Source organism: Hypanus sabinus, chromosome 9, assembly GCF_030144855.1.
Source record: "Hypanus sabinus isolate sHypSab1 chromosome 9, sHypSab1.hap1, whole genome shotgun sequence".
Classification (NCBI taxonomy): Eukaryota; Metazoa; Chordata; class Chondrichthyes; order Myliobatiformes; family Dasyatidae; genus Hypanus; species Hypanus sabinus.
This window is the reverse complement of record NC_082714.1, coordinates 65,647,607-65,666,759: the sequence shown is the minus strand read 5'-3', so window position 1 is coordinate 65,666,759 and position 19,153 is coordinate 65,647,607.

Here is a 19,153-nt window from a genome sequence, read left to right as displayed (position 1 = left end):
GAAGAGTGTAGGTCTGGGTGTGTGACTCTGACGAGTGGAGGTCCGGGTGTGTGACTCTGACGAGTGGAGGTCCGGGTGTGTGACTCTGACGAGTGGAGGTCCGGGTGTGTGACTGTGACGAGTGGAGGTCCGGGTGTGTGTCTGTGAAGAATGTAGGTCCGGGTGTGTGACTCTGACGAGTGGAGGTTCGGGTGTGTGACTCTGAAGAGTGTAGGTCTGGGTGTGTGACTCTGACGAGTGGAGGTTCGGGTGTGTGACTCTGAAGAGTGGAGGTCCGGGTGTGTGACTCTGACGAGTGGAGGTCCGGGTGTGTGACTGTGAAGAGTGGAGGTCCGGGTGTGTGACTCTGACGAGTGGAGGTCTGGGTGTGTGACTCTGACGAGTTGAGGTCCGGGTGTGTGACTCTGAAGAGTGGAGGTCCGCGTGTGTGACTCTGAAGACTGGAGGTCCGGGTGTGTGACTCTGAAGCGTGGAGTTCCGGATGTGTGACTCTGACGAGTGGAGGTCCGGGTGTGAGAGTCTGACGAGTGGAGGTCCGAGTGTGTGACTCTGACGAGTGGAGGTTCGGGTGTGTGACTCTGACGAGTGGAGGTCCGGGTGTGTGACTCTGTCGAGTGGAGGTTCGGGTGTGTGACTCTGACGAGTGGAGGTTCGGGTGTGTGGCTCTGAAGAGTGGAGGTCCGGGTGTGTGACTCTGAAGAGTGTAGGTCCGGCTGTGTGACTGTGAAGAGTGGAGGTCCGGGTGTGTGACTCTGAAGAGTGGAGGTTCGGGTGTGTGACTCTGAAGAGTGGAGGTCCGGGTGTGTGACTCTGAGAGTGGAGGTTCTGGTGTGTGACTCTGACGAGTGGAGGTCCGGGTGTGTGACTCTGAAGAGTGGAGGTTCGGGTGTGTGACTCTGAAGAGTGGAGGTCCGGGTGTGTGACTCTGACGAGTGGAGGTTCTGGTGTGTGACTCTGAAGAGTGGAGGTCCGGGTGTGTGACTCTGACGAGTGGAGGTCGGGTGTGTGACTCTGACGAGTGGAGGTCCTGGTGTGTGAATCTGAAGAGTGGAGGTCCGGGTGTGTGACTCTGACGAGTGGAGGTTCGGGTGTGTGACTCTGACGAGTGGAGGTCCGGGTGTGTGACTCTGACGAGTGGAGGTCCGGGGTGTGTGACTCTGACGAGTGGAGGTCCGTGTGTGTGACTCTGAAGAGTGGAGGTTCGGGTGATTGACTCTGACGAGTGGAGGTCCGGGTGTGTGACTCTGACGAGTGGAGGTCCGGGTGTGTGACTCTGAAGAGTGGAGGTTCGGGTGTGTGACTCTGACGAGTGGAGGTCCGGGTGTGTGACTCTGAAGACTGGAGGTCCGGGTGTGTGACTCTGAAGAGTGGAGGTCCGGGTGTGTGACTCTGACGAGTGTAGGTCCGGGCGTGTGACTCTGACGAGTGTAGGTCCGGGTGTGTGACTCTGAAAAGTGTAGGTCCGGGCGTGTGACTCTGACGAGTGTAGGTCTGGGTGTGTGACTCTGACGAGTGGAGGTCCGGGTGTGTGACTCTGAAAAGTGTAGGTCTGGGCGTGTGACTCTGACGAGTGTAGGTCCGGGTGTGTGACTCTGAAAAGTGTAGGTCCGGGCGTGTGACTCTGACGAGTGTACGTCTGGGCGTGTGACTCTGACGAGTGTAGGTCCGGGTGTGTGACTCTGAAAAGTGTAGGTCCGGGCGTGTGACTCTGACGAGTGGATGTCCTTGTGGGTGACGCTGAAGAATGGAGGTCCGGGTGTGTGACTCTGACGAGTGGAGGTCCGGGTGTGTGACTCTGACGAGTGGATGTCCTTGTGGGTGACGCTGAAGAATGGAGGTCCGGGTGTGTGACTCTGAAGAGTTGAGGTCCGGGTGTGTGACTCTGAAGAGTGGAGGTCCGCGTGTGTGACTGTGAAGAGTGGAGGTCCGGGTGTGTGACTCTGAAGAGTGGAGGTCCGCGTGTGTGACTGTGAAGAGTGGAGGTCCGGGTGTGTGACTCTGAAGAGTGGAGGTCCGGGTGTGTGACTCTAACGAGTGGAGGTTCGGGTGTGTGACTCTGAAAAGTGTAGGTCCGGGCGTGTGACTCTGACGAGTGGAGGTCCGGGTGTGTGACACCGAAGAGTGGAGGTCCGGGTGTGTGATTCTGAGCAGTGGAGGTCCGGGTGTGTGACTCTGACGAGTGGAGGTCCGGGTGTGTGATTCTGACGAGTGGAGGTCCGGGTGTGTGACTCTGACGAGTGGAGGTCCGGGTGTGTGACTCTGACGAGTGGAGGTCCGGGTGTGTGACTCTGACGAGTGGAGGTCCGGGTGTGTGACTCTGACGAGTGGAGGTCCGGGTGTGTGGCTCTGAAGTGTGGAGGTTCGGGTGTGTGACTCTGACGAGTCGAGGTTCGGGTGTGTGACTCTGACGAGTGGAGGTCCGGGTGTGTGACTGTGACGAGTGGAGGTCCGGGTGTGTGTCTGTGAAGAATGTAGGTCCGGGTGTGTGACTCTGACGAGTGGAGGTTCGGGTGTGTGACTCTGAAGAGTGTAGGTCTGGGTGTGTGACTCTGACGAGTGGAGGTCCGGGTGTGTGACTCTGACGAGTGGAGGTCCGGGTGTGTGACTCTGACGAGTGGAGGTCCGGGTGTGTGACTGTGAAGAGTGGAGGTCCGGGTGTGCGACTCTGACGAGTGGAGGTCTGGGTGTGTGACTCTGACGAGTTGAGGTCCGGGTGTGTGACTCTGAAGAGTGGAGGTCCGCGTGTGTGACTCTGAAGACTGGAGGTCCGGGTGTGTGACTCTGAAGAGTGGAGTTCCGGGTGTGTGACTCTGACGAGTGGAGGTCCGGGTGTGAGAGTCTGACGAAGTGGAGGTCCGAGTGTGTGACTCTGACGAGTGGAGGTTCGGGTGTGTGACTCTGACGAGTGGAGGTCCGGGTGTGTGACTCTGACGAGTGGAGGTTCGGGTGTGTGACTCTGACGAGTGGAGGTCTTGGTTGTGTTGTGACTCTGAAGAGTAGTCCGGAGTGTCCTGAGAGGTGTCTGAGAGTGTAGTCCGGCTGTGTGACTGTGAAGAGTGGAGGTCCGGGTGAGTGACTCTGAAGAGTGAGGTTCGGGTGTGTGACGAGTGGAGGTCCGGGTGTGTGACTCTGAAGAGTGGTAGGTCCGGTGTGTGACTCTGACGAGTGGTGGAGTTCTCGGGTGTGTGACTCTGAAGAGTGTAGGTCCGGGTGTGGTGACTCTGAGACGAGTGTGGTCCGGGTGTGTGACTCTGAAGAGTGGTGGTCCCGGGTGTGTGACTCTGACGAGTGGAGGTCTGGTCGTGAGAGTCTGACGATGGAGTCTGGGTGTGGATGCTCTGACGACGAGTCTGGGTGTCTGATGTGTGACTAGTGAGGTCTGGTCTTGAGTGACTCTGAAGAGTGGTCCGGGCGTGTGACTCTGAAGAGTGGAGGTCCGGGTGTGTGACTCTGAAGAGTGGAGGTCCGGGTGTGTGACTCTGACTCGAGTGGAGGTCCGGGTGTTTGACTCTGAAGAGTGTAGGTCTGGGTGTGTGACTCTGACGAGTGTAGGTCCGGGTGTTTGACTCTGAAGAGTGTAGGTCCGGGTGTGTGACTCTGACGAGTGTAGGTCCGGGTGTGTGACACCGAAGAGTGGATGTCCTTGTGGGTGATGCTGGAAGAATGGAGGTCCGGGTGTGTGACTCTGAACGAGTGTAGGTCCGGGTGGTGGCTCTGAAGAGTGGAGGTCCGGGTGTGTGACTCTGACGAGTGGAGGTCCTGGGTGTGTGACTCTGAAGAGTGGAGGTCCGGGTGTGTGACTCTGACGAGTGGAGGTTCGGGTGTGTGGCTCTGGCGAGTGGAGGTTCGGGTGTGTGACTCTGACGAGTGGAGGTCCGGGTGTGTGACTCTGAAGAGTGGAGGTCCGGGTGTGTGACTCTGAAGAGTGGAGGTCCGGGTGTGTGACTCTGACGAGTGGAGGTCCGGTTGTGTGACTCTGAAGAGTGGAGGTCCGGGGTGTGTGACTCTGACGTGTGGAGGTCCGGGTGTGTGACTGTGAGAGTGGAGGTCTGGGCGTGTGACTCTGAGGAGTGGGAGTCGGGTGTGTGACTCTGATGAGTGGAGGTCCGGGTGTGTGACTCTGAATAGTGGAGGTCCGGGTATGTGACTCTGACGAGTGGAGGTCCGGGTGTGTGACTCTGAAGACTGGAGGTCCGGGTGTGTGACTCTGACGAGTGGAGGTTCGGGTGTGTGGCTCTGACGAGTGGAGGTTCGGGTGTGTGACTCTGACGAGTGGAAGGTCCGGGTGTGTGACTCTGAAGAGTGTAGGTCCGGGTGTGTGACTCTGACGAGTGGAGGTCCGGGTGTGTGACTCTGACGAGTGGAGGTCCGGGTGTGTGGCTCTGAAGAGTGGAGGACCGGGTGTGTGACTCTGAAGAGTGGAGGTTCGGGTGTGTGACTCTGAAGAGTGGAGGTCCGGGTGTGTGACTCTGACAAGTGGAGGTCCGGCTGTGTGACTCTGACGAGTGGAGGTCCGGGTGTGAGAGTCTGACGAGTGGAAGTCTGGGTGTGTGACTCTGAAGAGTGGATGTCCGGGTGTGTGACTCTGACAAGTGGAGGTCCGGGTGTGTGACTCTGACGAGTGGAGGTCCGGGTGTGTGACTCTGACGAGCGGAGGTCCGGGTGTGTGACTCTGACGAGTGGATGTCCGGGTGTGTGACTCTGACAAGTGGAGGTTCGGGTGTGTGACTCTGACGAGTGGAGGTCCGGGTGTGTGACTCTGAAGAGTGGAGGTCCGGTGTGTGACTCTGAAGAGTGGAGGTCCGGGTGTGTGACTCTGACGAGTGTAGGTCCGGGTGTGTGACTCTGACGAGTGGAGGTCCGGGTGTGTGACTCTGAAGAGTGGAGGTCCGGGTGTGTGACTCAGACGAGTGGATGTCCGGGGTGTGTGACTCTGACGAGTGGAGGTCCGGGTGTGTGACTCTGAAGAGTGGAGGTACCGGTGTGTGACTCTGAAGAGTGTAGGTCTGGGTGTGTGACTCTGAAGAGTGGAGGTCCGGGTGTGTGACTCTGAAAAGTGTAGGTCCGGGTGTGTGACTCTGACGAGTGTAGGTCCGGGTGTGTGACTCTGACGAGTGTAGGTCCGGGCGTGTGACTCTGACGAGTGTAGGTCCGGGTGTGTGACTCTGAAAAGTGTAGGTCCGGGGGGTGTGACTCTGACGAGTGTAGGTCTGGGCCGTGTGACTCTGACGAGTGTAGGTCCGGGTGTGTGACTCTGAAAAGTGTAGGTCCGGGCGTGTGACTCTGACGAGTGGAGGTCCGGGTGTGTGACACCGAAGCGTGGATGTCCCTGTGGGTGACGCTGAAGAATGGAGGTCCGGGTGTGTGACTCTGAAGAGTTGAGGTCCGGGTGTGTGACTCTGAAGAGTGGAGGTCCGCGTGTGTGACTGCGAAGAGTGGAGGTCCGGGTGTGTGAATCTGAAGAGTGGAGGTCCGCGTGTGTGACTGTGAAGAGTGGAGGTCCGGGTGTGTGACTCTGAAAGAGTGGAGGTCCGGGTGTGTGACTCTAACGAGTGGAGGTTCGGGTGTGTGACTCTGAAAAGTGTAGGTCCGGGTCGTGTGACTCTGACGAGTGGAGGTCCGGGTGTGTGACACCGAGAGTGGAGGTCCGGGTGTGTGATTCTGAGCAGTGGAGGTCCGGGTTGTGTGACTCTGACGAGTGAGGTCCGGGTGTGTGATTCTGAGCAGTGGAGGTCCGGGTGTGTGACTCTGACGAGTGGAGGTCCGGGTGTGTGACTCTGACGAGTGGAGGTCCGGGTGTTGTGGCTCTGAAGTGTGGAGGTTCGGGTGTGTGACTCTGACGAGTGGAGGTTCGGGGTGTGTGACTCTGACGAGTGGAGGTCCGGGTGTGTGACTGTGACGAGTGGAGGTCCGGGTGTGTGTCTGTGAAGAATGTAGGTCCGGTGTGTGTGACTCTGACGAGTGGAGGTTCGGAGGTGTGACTCTGAAGAGTGTAGGTCTGGGTGTGTGACTCTGACGAGTGGAGGTTCGAGTGTGTGACTCTGAAGAGTGGAGGTCCGGGTGTGTGACTCTGACGAGTGGAGGTCCGGGTGTGTGACTGTGAAGAGTGGAGGTCCGGGTGTGTGACTCTGACGAGTGGAGGTCTGGGTGTGTGACTCTGACGAGTTGAGGTCCGGGTGTGTGACTCTGAAGAGTGAGGTCCGCGTGTGTGACTCTGAAGACTGGAGGTCCGGGTGTGTGACACTGAAGCGTGGAGTTCCGGGTGTGTGACTCTGACGAGTGGAGGTCCGGGTGTGAGAGTCTGACGAGTGGAGGTCCGAGTGTGTGACTCTGACGAGTGGAGGTTCGGGTGTGTGACTCTGACGAGTGGAGGTCCGGGTGTGTGACTCTGACGAGTGGAGGTTCGGGTGTGTGACTCTGACGAGTGAGGTTCGGGTGTGTGGCTCTGAAGAGTGGAGGTCCGGGTGTGTGACTCTGAAGAGTGTAGGTCCGGCTGTGTGACTGTGAAGAGTGGAGGTCCGGGTGTGTGACTCTGAAGAGTGAGGGTCGGGTGTGTGACTCTGAAGAGTGGAGGTCCGGGTGTGTGACTCTGAAGAGTGGAGGTTCTGGTGTGTGACTCTGACAAGTGGAGGTCCGGGTGTGTGACTCTGAAGAGTGGAGGTTCGGGTGTGTGACTCTGAAGAGTGGAGGTCCGGGTGTGTGACTCTGACGAGTGGAGGTCCGGGTGTGAGAGTCTGACGAGTGGAGGTCCGAGTGTGTGACTCTGACGAGTGGAGGTTCGGGTGTGTGACTCTGACGAGTGGAGGTCCGGGTGTGTGACTCTGACGAGTGGAGGTTCGGGTGTGTGACTCTGACGAGTGGAGGTTCGGGTGTATGGCTCTGAAGAGTGGAGGTCCGGGTGTGTGACTCTGAAGAGTGTAGGTCCGGCTGTGTGACTGTGAAGAGTGGAGGTCCGGGTGTGTGACTCTGAAGAGTGGAGGTTCGGGTGTGTGACTCTGAAGAGTGGAGGTCCGGGTGTGTGACTCTGAAGAGTGGAGGTTCTGGTGTGTGACTCTGACGAGTGGAGGTCCGGGTGTGTGACTCTGAAGAGTGGAGGTTCGGGTGTGTGACTCTGAAGAGTGGAGGTCTGGGTGTGTGACTCTGACGAGTGGAGGTTCTGGTGTGTGACTCTGAAGAGTGGAGGTCCGGGTGTGTGACTCTGACGAGTGGAGGTTCGGGTGTGTGACTCTGACGAGTGGAGGTCCTGGTGTGTGACTCTGAAGAGTGGAGGTCCGGGTGTGTGACTCTGACGAGTGGAGGTTCGGGTGTGTGACTCTGACGAGTGGAGGTCCGGGTGTGTGACTCTGACGAGTGGAGGTCCGGGTGTGTGACTCTGACGAGTGGAGGTCCGTGTGTGTGACTCTGAAGAGTGGAGGTTCGGGTGTGTGACTCTGACGAGTGGAGGTCCGGGTGTGTGACTCTGACGAGTGGAGGTCCGGGTGTGTGACTCTGAAGAGTGGAGGTTCGGGTGTGTGACTCTGACGAGTGGAGGTCCGGGTGTGTGACTCTGAAGACTGGAGGTCCGGGTGTGTGACTCTGAAGAGTGGAGGTCCGGGTGTGTGACTCTGACGAGTGTAGGTCCGGCGTGTGACTCTGACGAGTGTAGGTCCGGGTGTGTGACTCTGAAAAGTGTAGGTCCGGGCGTGTGACTCTGACGAGTGTAGGTCCGGGTGTGTGACTCTGACGAGTGGAGGTCCGGGTGTGTGACTCTGAAAAGTGTAGGTCTGGGCGTGTGACTCTGACGAGTGTAGGTCCGGGTGTGTGACTCTGAAAAGTGTAGGTCCGGGCGTGTGACTCTGACGAGTGTACGTCTGGGCGTGTGACTCTGACGAGTGTAGGTCCGGGTGTGTGACTCTGAAAATTGTAGGTCCGGGCGTGTGACTCTGACGAGTGGATGTCCTTGTGGGTGACGCTGAAGAATGGAGGTCCGGGTGTGTGACTCTGACGAGTGGAGGTCCGGGTGTGTGACTCTGACGAGTGGATGTCCTTGTGGGTGACGCTGAAGAATGGAGGTCCGGGTGTGTGACTCTGAAGAGTTGAGGTCCGGGTGTGTGACTCTGAAGAGTGGAGGTCCGCGTGTGTGACTGTGAAGAGTGGAGGTCCGGGTGTGTGACTCTGAAGAGTGGAGGTCCGCGTGTGTGACTGTGAAGAGTGGAGGTCCGGGTGTGTGACTCTGAAGAGTGGAGGTCCGGGTGTGTGACTCTAACGAGTGGAGGTTCGGGTGTGTGACTCTGAAAAGTGTAGGTCCGGGCGTGTGACTCTGACGAGTGGAGGTCCGGGTGTGTGACACCGAAGAGTGGAGGTCCGGGTGTGTGATTCTGAGCAGTGGAGGTCCGGGTGTGTGACTCTGACGAGTGGAGGTCCGGGTGTGTGATTCTGACGAGTGGAGGTCCGGGTGTGTGACTCTGACGAGTGGAGGTCCGGGTGTGTGACTCTGACGAGTGGAGGTCCGGGTGTGTGACTCTGACGAGTGGAGGTCCGGGTGTGTGACTCTGACGAGTGGAGGTCCGGGTGTGTGGCTCTGAAGTGTGGAGGTTCGGGTGTGTGACTCTCACGAGTCGAGGTTCGGGTGTGTGACTCTGACGAGTGGAGGTCCGGGTGTGTGACTGTGACGAGTGGAGGTCCGGGTGTGTGTCTGTGAAGAATGTAGGTCCGGGTGTGTGACTCTGACGAGTGGAGGTTCGGGTGTGTGACTCTGAAGAGTGTAGGTCTGGGTGTGTGACTCTGACGAGTGGAGGTCCGGGTGTGTGACTCTGACGAGTGGAGGTCCGGGTGTGTGACTGTGAAGAGTGGAGGTCCGGGTGTGTGACTCTGACGAGTGGAGGTCTGGGTGTGTGACTCTGACGAGTTGAGGTCCGGGTGTGTGACTCTGAAGAGTGGAGGTCCGCGTGTGTGACTCTGAAGACTGGAGGTCCGGGTGTGTGACTCTGAAGAGTGGAGTTCCGGGTGTGTGACTCTGACGAGTGGAGGTCCGGGTGTGAGAGTCTGACGAGTGGAGGTCCGAGTGTGTGACTCTGACGAGTGGAGGTTCGGGTGTGTGACTCTGACGAGTGGAGGTCCGGGTGTGTGACTCTGACGAGTGGAGGTTCGGGTGTGTGACTCTGACGAGTGGAGGTTCGGGTGTGTGACTCTGAAGAGTGGAGGTCCGGGTGTGTGTCTCTGAAGAGTGTAGGTCCGGCTGTGTGACTGTGAAGAGTGGAGGTCCGGGTGTGTGACTCTGAAGAGTGGAGGTTCGGGTGTGTGACTCTGAAGAGTGGAGGTCCGGGTGTGTGACTCTGACGAGTGGAGGTTCTGGTGTGTGACTCTGAAGAGTGGTGGTCCGGGTGTGTGACTCTGAAGAGTTGAGGTCCGCGTGTGTGACTCTGACGAGTGGAGGTCAGGGTGTGTGACTCTGAAGACTGGAGGTCCGGGTGTGTGACTCTGAAGAGTGGAGGTTCGGGTGTGTGACTCTGACGAGTGGAGGTCCGGGTGTGTGACTCTGAAGAGTGGAGGTCTGGGTGTGTGACTCTGAAGAGTGGAGGTCCAGGTGTGTGAAGAGCGGAGGTCCGGGTGTGTGACTCTGAAGAGTGGAGGGTCGGGTGTGTGACTCTGACGAGTGGAGGTCCGGGTGTGTGACTCTGAAGAGTGGAGGTCCAGGTGTGTGAAGAGTGGAGGTCCGGGTGTGAGACTCTGACGAGTGGAGGTCCGGGTGTGTGACTCTGACGAGTGGAGGTCCGGGTGTGTGACTGTGAAGAGTGGAGGTCCGGGTGTGTGACTCTGTCGAGTGGAGGTCTGGGTGTGTGACTCTGACGAGTTGAGGTCCGGGTGTGTGACTCTGAAGAGTGGAGGTCCGCGTGTGTGACTCTGAAGACTGGAGGTCCGGGTGTGTGACTCTGAAGAGTGGAGTTCCGGGTGTGTGACTCTGACGAGTGGAGGTCCGGGTGTGAGAGTCTGACGAGTGGAGGTCCGAGTGTGTGACTCTGACGAGTGGAGGTTCGGGTGTGTGACTCTGACGAGTGGAGGTCCGGGTGTGTGACTCTGACGAGTGGAGGTTCGGGTGTGTGACTCTGACGAGTGGAGGTTCGGGTGTGTGACTCTGAAGAGTGGAGGTCCGGGTGTGTGTCTCTGAAGAGTTTAGGTCCGGCTGTGTGACTGTGAAGAGTGGAGGTCCGGGTGTGTGACTCTGAAGAGTGGAGGTTCGGGTGTGTGACTCTGAGGAGTGGAGGTCCGGGTGTGTGACTCTGACGAGTGGAGGTTCTGGTGTGTGACTCTGACGAGTGGAGGTCCGGGTGTGTGACTCTGAAGAGTGTAGGTCCGGGTGTGTGACTCTGACGAGTGGTGGTCCGGGTGTGTGACTCTGAAGAGTGGTGGTCCGGGTGTGTGACTCTGAAGAGTGTAGGTCCGGCTGTGTGAAGAGTGGATGTCCGGGTGTGTGACTCTGACGAGTGGAGGTCCTGGTGTGTGACTCTGAAGAGTGGAGGTCCGGGTGTTTGACTCTGACGAGTGGAGGTCCGGGTGTGTTACTCTGACGAGTGGAGGTCCGGGTGTGTCACTCTGAAGAGTGGAGGTCCGGGTGTGTGACTCTGACGAGTGGAGGTCCGGGTGTGTGACTGTGAAGAGTGGAGGTCCGGGTGTGTGTCTCTGACGAGTGGAGGTCCGGGTGTGTGACTCTGACGAGTGGAGGTCCGGGTGTGTGACTCTGACGAGTGGAGGTCAGGGTGTGTGACTCTGAAGAGTGGAGGTCCGGGTGTGTGACTCTGACGAGTGGAGGTTCAGGTGTGTGACTCTGACGAGTGGAGGTCCGGGTGTGTGACTCTGAAGAGTTGAGGTCCGCGTGTGTGACTCTGACGAGTGGAGGTCAGGGTGTGTGACTCTGAAGACTGGAGGTCCGGGTGTGTGACTCTGAAGAGTGGAGGTTCGGGTGTGTGACTCTGACGAGTGGAGGTCCGGGTGTGTGACTCTGAAGAGTGGAGGTCTGGGTGTGTGACTCTGAAGAGTGGAGGTCTGGGTGTGTGACTCTGAAGAGTGGAGGTCCAGGTGTGTGAAGAGCGGAGGTCCGGGTGTGTGACTCTGAAGAGTGGAGGGTCGGGTGTGTGACTCTGACGAGTGGAGGTCCGGGTGTGTGACTCTGAAGAGTGGAGGTCCGGGTGTGTGACTCTGACGAGTGGAGGTTCGGGTGTGTGACTCTGACGAGTGGAGGTCCGGGTGTGTGACTCTGACGAGTGGAGGTCCGGGTGTGTGACTCTGACGAGTGGAGGTCCGGGTGTGTGACTCTGAAGAGTGGAGGTTCGGGTGTGTGACTCTGACGAGTGGAGGTCCGGGTGTGTGACTCTGACGAGTGGAGGTCCGGGTGTGTGACTCTGAAGAGTGGAGGTTCCGGTGTGTGACTCTGACGAGTGGAGGTTCGGGTGTGTGACTCTGAAGAGTGGAGGTTCGGGTGTGTGACTCTGAAGAGTGGAGGTTCGGGTGTGTGACTCTGCCGAGTTGAGGTCCGGGTGTGTGACTCTGAAGAGTGGAGGTCCGGGTGTGTGACTCTGACGAGTGGAGGTCCGGGTGTGTGACTCTGACGAGTGGAGGTCCGGGTGTGTGACTCTGAAGAGTGGAGGTCCGGGTGTGTGACTCTGAAGAGTGGAGGTCCGGGTGTGTGGCTCTGAAGAGTGGAGGTCCGGGTGTGTGGCTCTGAAGAGTGGAGGTCTGGGTGTGTGACTGTGAAGAGTGGAGGTCCGGGTGTGTGTCTCTGAAGAGTGGAGGTCCGGGTGTGTTACTCTGACGAGTGGAGGTCCGGGTGTGTTACTCTGACGAGTGGAGGTCCGGGTGTGTGAATGTGAAGAGTGGAGGTCCGGGTGTGTGACTCTGACGAGTGGAGGTCCGGGTGTGTGACTGTGAAGAGTGGAGGTTCGGGTGTGTGACTCTGAAGAGTGGAGGTTCGGGTGTCTGACTCTGACGAGTGGAGGTCCGCGTGTGAGGCTCTGAAGACTGGAGGTCCGGGTGTGTGACTCTGACGAGTGGAGGTCCGCTTGTGTGACTCTGACGAGTGGAGGTCCGGGTGTGTGACTCTGAAGAGTGGAGGTCCAGGTGTGTGAAGAGCGGAGGTCCGGGTGTGTGACTCTGACGAGTGGAGGTCCGGGTGTGTGACTCTGACGAGTGGAGGTTCGGGTGTGTGACTCTGACGAGTGGATGTCCAGGTGTGTGACTCTGACGAGTGGAGGTTCGGGTGTGTGACACCGAAGAGTGGATGTCCTTGTGGGTGATGCTGACGAATGGAGGTCCGGGTGTGTGACTCTGACGAGTGTAGGTCCGGGTGTGTGGCTCTGAAGAGTGTAGGTCCGGGTGTGTGACTCTGACGAGTGTAGGTCCGGGTGTTTGACTCTGAAGAGTGTAGGTCCGGGTGTGTGACTCTGACGAGTGTAGGTCCGGGTGTGTGACACCGAAGAGTGGATGTCCTTGTGGGTGATGCTGAAGACTGGAGGTCCGGGTGTGTGACTCTGACGAGTGTAGGTCCGGGTGTGTGGCTCTGAAGAGTGGAGGTCCGGGTGTGTGACTCTGACGAGTGTAGGTCCGGGTGTGTGACTCTGAAAAGTGTAGGTCCGGGCGTGTGACTCTGACGAGTGGAGGTCCGGGTGTGTGACTCTGAAGAGTTGAGGTCCGGGTGTGTGACTCTGAAGAGAGGACGTCCGCGTGTGTGAGTGTGAAGAGTGGAGGTCCGGGTGTGTGACTCTGAAGAGTGGAGGTCCGCGTGTGTGACTGTGAAGAGTTGAGGTCCGGGTGTGTGACTCTGAAGAGTAGAGGTCCGGGTGTGTGACTCTAACGAGTGGAGGTTCGGGTGTGTGACTCTGAAAAGTGTAGGTCCGGGCTTGTGACTCTGACGAGTGGAGGTCCGGGTGTGTGACACCGAAGAGTGGAGGTCCGGGTGTGTGATTCTGAGCAGTGGAGGTCCGGGTGTGTGACTCTGACGAGTGGAGGTCCGGGTGTGTGATTCTGAGCAGTGGAGGTCCGGGTGTGTGACTCTGACGAGTGGAGGTCCGGGTGTGTGACTCTGACGAGTGGAGGTCCGGGTGTGTGGCTCTGAAGTGTGGAGGTTCGGGTGTGTGACTCTGACGAGTGGAGGTTCGTGTGTGTGACTCTGACGAGTGGAGGTCCGGGTGTGTGACTGTGACGAGTGGAGGTCCGGGTGTGTGTCTGTGAAGAATGTAGGTCCGGGTGTGTGACTCTGACGAGTGGAGGTTCGGGTGTGTGACACCGAAGAGTGGATGTCCTTGTGGGTGATGCTGACGAATGGAGGTCCGGGTGTGTGACTCTGACGAGTGTAGGTCCGGGTGTGTGGCTCTGAAGAGTGTAGGTCCGGGTGTGTGACTCTGACGAGTGTAGGTCCGGGTGTTTGACTCTGAAGAGTGTAGGTCCGGGTGTGTGACTCTGACGAGTGTAGGTCCGGGTGTGTGACACCGAAGAGTGGATGTCCTTGTGGGTGATGCTGAAGACTGGAGGTCCGGGTGTGTGACTCTGACGAGTGTAGGTCCGGGTGTGTGGCTCTGAAGAGTGTAGGTCCGGGTGTGTGACTCTGACGAGTGTAGGTCCGGGTGTTTGACTCTGAAGAGTGTAGGTCCGGGTGTGTGACTCTGACGAGTGTAGGTCCGGGTGTGTGACACCGAAGAGTGGATGTCCTTGTGGGTGATGCTGAAGACTGGAGGTCCGGGTGTGTGACTCTGACGAGTGTAGGTCCGGGTGTGTGGCTCTGAAGAGTGGAGGTCCGGGTGTGTGACTCTGACGAGTGTAGGTCCGGGTGTGTGACTCTGAAAAGTGTAGGTCCGGGCGTGTGACTCTGACGAGTGGAGGTCCGGGTGTGTGACTCTGAAGAGTTGAGGTCCGGGTGTGTGACTCTGAAGAGAGGACGTCCGCGTGTGTGAGTGTGAAGAGTGGAGGTCCGGGTGTGTGACTCTGAAGAGTGGAGGTCCGCGTGTGTGACTGTGAAGAGTGGAGGTCCGGGTGTGTGACTCTGAAGAGTAGAGGTCCGGGTGTGTGACTCTAACGAGTGGAGGTTCGGGTGTGTGACTCTGAAAAGTGTAGGTCCGGGCTTGTGACTCTGACGAGTGGAGGTCCGGGTGTGTGACACCGAAGAGTGGAGGTCCGGGTGTGTGATTCTGAGCAGTGGAGGTCCGGGTGTGTGACTCTGACGAGTGGAGGTCCGGGTGTGTGATTCTGAGCAGTGGAGGTCCGGGTGTGTGACTCTGACGAGTGGAGGTCCGGGTGTGTGACTCTGACGAGTGGAGGTCCGGGTGTGTGGCTCTGAAGTGTGGAGGTTCGGGTGTGTGACTCTGACGAGTGGAGGTTCGTGTGTGTGACTCTGACGAGTGGAGGTCCGGGTGTGTGACTGTGACGAGTGGAGGTCCGGGTGTGTGTCTGTGAAGAATGTAGGTCCGGGTGTGTGACTCTGACGAGTGGAGGTTCGGGTGTGTGACACCGAAGAGTGGATGTCCTTGTGGGTGATGCTGACGAATGGAGGTCCGGGTGTGTGACTCTGACGAGTGTAGGTCCGGGTGTGTGGCTCTGAAGAGTGTAGGTCCGGGTGTGTGACTCTGACGAGTGTAGGTCCGGGTGTTTGACTCTGAAGAGTGTAGGTCCGGGTGTGTGACTCTGACGAGTGTAGGTCCGGGTGTGTGACACCGAAGAGTGGATGTCCTTGTGGGTGATGCTGAAGACTGGAGGTCCGGGTGTGTGACTCTGACGAGTGTAGGTCCGGGTGTGTGGCTCTGAAGAGTGGAGGTCCGGGTGTGTGACTCTGACGAGTGTAGGTCCGGGTGTGTGACTCTGAAAAGTGTAGGTCCGGGCGTGTGACTCTGACGAGTGGAGGTCCGGGTGTGTGACACCGAAGCGTGGATGTCCTTGTGGGTGACGCTGAAGAATGGAGGTCCGGGTGTGTGACTCTGAAGAGTTGAGGTCCGGGTGTGTGACTCTGAAGAGTGGACGTCCGCGTGTGTGAGTGTGAAGAGTGGAGGTCCGGGTGTGTGACTCTGAAGAGTGGAGGTCCGCGTGTGTGACTGTGAAGAGTGGAGGTCCGGGTGTGTGACTCTGAAGAGTGGAGGTCCGGGTGTGTGACTCTAACGAGTGGAGGTTCGGGTGTGTGACTCTGAAAAGTGTAGGTCCGGGCTTGTGACTCTGACGAGTGGAGGTCCGGGTGTGTGACACCGAAGAGTGGAGGTCCGGGTGTGTGATTCTGAGCAGTGGAGGTCCGGGTGTGTGACTCTGACGAGTGGAGGTCCGGGTGTGTGATTCTGAGCAGTGGAGGTCCGGGTGTGTGACTCTGACGAGTGGAGGTCCGGGTGTGTGACTCTGACGAGTGGAGGTCCGGGTGTGTGGCTCTGAAGTGTGGAGGTTCGGGTGTGTGACTCTGACGAGTGGAGGTTCGTGTGTGTGACTCTGACGAGTGGAGGTCCGGGTGTGTGACTGTGACGAGTGGAGGTCCGGGTGTGTGTCTGTGAAGAATGTAGGTCCGGGTGTGTGACTCTGACGAGTGGAGGTTCGGGTGTGTGACTCTGAAGAGTGTAGGTCTGGGTGTGTGACTCTGACGAGTGGAGGTCCGGGTGTGTGACTCTGACGAGTGGAGGTCCGGGTGTGTGACTGTGAAGAGTGGAGGTCCGGGTGTGTGACTCTGACGAGTGGAGGTCCGCGTGTGTGACTCTGAAGACTGGAGGTCCGGGTGTGTGACTCTGAAGAGTGGAGTTCCGGGTGTGTGACTCTGACGAGTGGTGGTCCGGGTGTGAGAGTCTGACGAGTGGAGGTCCGAGTGTGTGACTCTGACGAGTGGAGGTTCGGGAGTGTGACTCTGATGAGTGGAGGTCCGGGTGTGTGACTCTGACGAGTGGAGGTTCGGGTGTGTGACTCTGACGAGTGGAGGTTCGGGTGTGTGACTCTGAAGAGTGTAGGTCCGGCTGTGTGACTCTGAAGAGTGGAGGTCCGGGTGTGTGACTCTGACGAGTGGAGGTTGTGGTGTGTGACTCTGACGAGTGGAGGTCCGGGTGTGTGACTCTGACGAGTGGAGGTCCGGGTGTGTGACTCTGAAGAGTGGTGGTCCGGGTGTGTGACTCTGAAGAGTGTAGGTCCGGCTGTGTGAAGAGTGGGTGTCCGGGTGTGTGACTCTGACGAGTGGAGGTCCTGGTGTGTGACTCTGAAGAGTGGAGGTCCGGGTGTGTTACTCTGACGAGTGGAGGTCCGGGTGTGTCACTCTGAAGAGTGGAGGTCCGGGTGTGTCACTCTGACGAGTGGAGGTCCGGGTGTGTGACTCTGACGAGTGGAGGTCCGGGTGTGTCACTCTGACGAGTGGAGGTCCGGGAGTGTGACTCTGAAGAGTGGAGGTCCGGGTGTGTCACTCTGACGAGTGGAGGTCCGGGTGTGTGACTCTGACGAGTGGAGGTCCGGGTGTGTGACTCTGACGAGTGGAGGTCCGGGTGTGTGACTCTGAAGAGTGGAGGTCCGGATGTGTGACTCTGACGAGTGGAGGTCCGGGTGTGTGACTGTGAAGAGTGGAGGTCCGGGTGTGTGTCTCTGACGAGTGGAGGTCCGGGTGTGTGTCTCTGACGAGTGGAGGTCCGGGTGTGTGACTCTGACGAGTGGAGGTCCGGGTGTGTGACTGTGAAGAGTGGAGGTCCGGGTGTGTGACTCTGAAGAGTGGATGTCCGGGTGTGTGACTCTGAAGAGTGGAGGTTCGGGTGTGTGACTCTGACGAGTGGAGGTCCGGGTGTGTGACTCTGAAGAGTGGAGGTCCAGGTGTGTGAAGAGCGGAGGTCCGGGTGTGTGACTCTGAAGAGTGGAGGTTCGGGTGTGTGACTCTGACGAGTGGAGGTCCGGGTGTGTGACTCTGAAGAGTGGAGGTCCAGGTGTGTGAAGAGTGGAGGTCCGGGTGTGAGACTCTGACGAGTGGAGGTTCGGGTGTGTGACTCTGACGAGTGGAGGTCCGGGTGTGTGACTCTGACGAGTGGAGGTTCGGGTGTGTGACTCTGAAGAGTGGAGGTTCGGGTGTGTGACTCTGCCGAGTTGAGGTCCGGGTGTGTGACTCTGAAGAGTGGAGGTCCGGGTGTGTGACTCTGACGAGTGGAGGTCCGGGTGTGTGACTCTGAAGAGTGGAGGTCCGGGTGTGTGACTCTGAAGAGTGGAGGTCCGGGTGTGTGGCTCTGAAGAGTGGAGGTCCGGGTGTGTGGCTCTGAAGAGTGGAGGTCCGGGTGTGTGACTGTGAAGAGTGGAGGTCCGGGTGTGTGTCTCTGAAGAGTGGAGGTCCGGGTGTGTTACTCTGACGAGTGGAGGTCCGGGTGTGTTACTCTGACGAGTGGAGGTCCGGGTGTGTGAATGTGAAGAGTGGAGGTCCGGGTGTGTGACTCTGACGAGTGGAGGTCCGGGTGTGTGACTGTGAAGAGTGGAGGTTCGGGTGTGTGACTCTGAAGAGTGGAGGTTCGGGTGTCTGACTCTGACGAGTGGAGGTCCGCGTGTGAGGCTCTGAAGACTGGAGGTCCGGGTGTGTGACTCTGACGAGTGGAGGTCCGCATGTGTGACTCTGACGAGTGGAGGTCCGGGTGTGTGACTCTGAAGAGTGGAGGTCCAGGTGTGTGAAGAGCGGAGGTCCGGGTATGTGACTCTGACGAGTGGAGGTCCGGGTGTGTGACTCTAAAGAGTGGAGGTTCGGGTGTTTGACTCTGACGAGTGGATGTCCGGGTGTGTGACTCTGACGAGTGGAGGTTCGGGTGTGTGACACCGAAGAGTGGATGTCCTTGTGGGTGATGCTGACGAATGGAGGTCCGGGTGTGTGACTCTGACGAGTGTAGGTCCGGGTGTGTGGCTCTGAAGAGTGTAGGTCCGGGTGTGTGACTCTGACGAGTGTAGGTCCGGGTGTTTGACTCTGAAGAGTGTAGGTCCGGGTGTGTGACTCTGACGAGTGTAGGTCCGGGTGTGTGACACCGAAGAGTGGATGTCCTTGTGGGTGATGCTGAAGACTGGAGGTCCGGGTGTGTGACTCTGACGAGTGTAGGTCCGGGTGTGTGGCTCTGAAGAGTGGAGGTCCGGGTGTGTGACTCTGACGAGTGTAGGTCCGGGTGTGTGACTCTGAAAAGTGTAGGTCCGGGCGTGTGACTCTGACGAGTGGAGGTCCGGGTGTGTGACACCGAAGCGTGGATGTCCTTGTGGGTGACGCTGAAGAATGGAGGTCCGGGTGTGTGACTCTGAAGAGTTGAGGTCCGGGTGTGTGACTCTGAAGGGTGGACGTCCGCGTGTGTGAGTGTGAAGAGTGGAGGTCCGGGTGTGTGACTCTGAAGAGTGGAGGTCCGCGTGTGTGACTGTGAAGAGTGGAGGTCCGGGTGTGTGACTCTGAAGAGTGGAGGTCCGGGTGTGTGACTCTAACGAGTGGAGGTTCGGGTGTGTGACTCTGAAAAGTGTAGGTCCGGGCTTGTGACTCTGACGAGTGGAGGTCCGGGTGTGTGACACCGAAGAGTGGAGGTCCGGGTGTGTGATTCTGAGCAGTGGAGGTCCGGGTGTGTGATTCTGACGAGTGGAGGTCCGGGTGTGTGATTCTGAGCAGTGGAGGTCCGGGTGTGTGACTCTGACGAGTGGAGGTCCGGGTGTGTGACTCTGACGAGTGGAGGTCCGGGTGTGTGGCTCTGAAGTGTGGAGGTTCGGGTGTGTGACTCTGACGAGTGGAGGTTCGTGTGTGTGACTCTGACGAGTGGAGGTCCGGGTGTGTGACTGTGACGAGTGGAGGTCCGGGTGTGTGTCTGTGAAGAATGTAGGTCCGGGTGTGTGACTCTGACGAGTGGAGGTTCGGGTGTGTGACACCGAAGAGTGGATGTCCTTGTGGGTGATGCTGACGAATGGAGGTCCGGGTGTGTGACTCTGACGAGTGTAGGTCCGGGTGTGTGGCTCTGAAGAGTGTAGGTCCGGGTGTGTGACTCTGACGAGTGTAGGTCCGGGTGTGTGACTCTGACGAGTGGAGGTTCGTGTGTGTGACTCTGACGTGTGGAGGTCCGGGTGTGTGACTCTGACGAGTGTAGGTCCGGGTGTGTGGCTCTGAAGAGTGTAGGTCCGGGTGTGTGACTCTGACGAGTGTAGGTCCGGGTGTTTGACTCTGAAGAGTGTAGGTCCGGGTGTGTGACTCTGA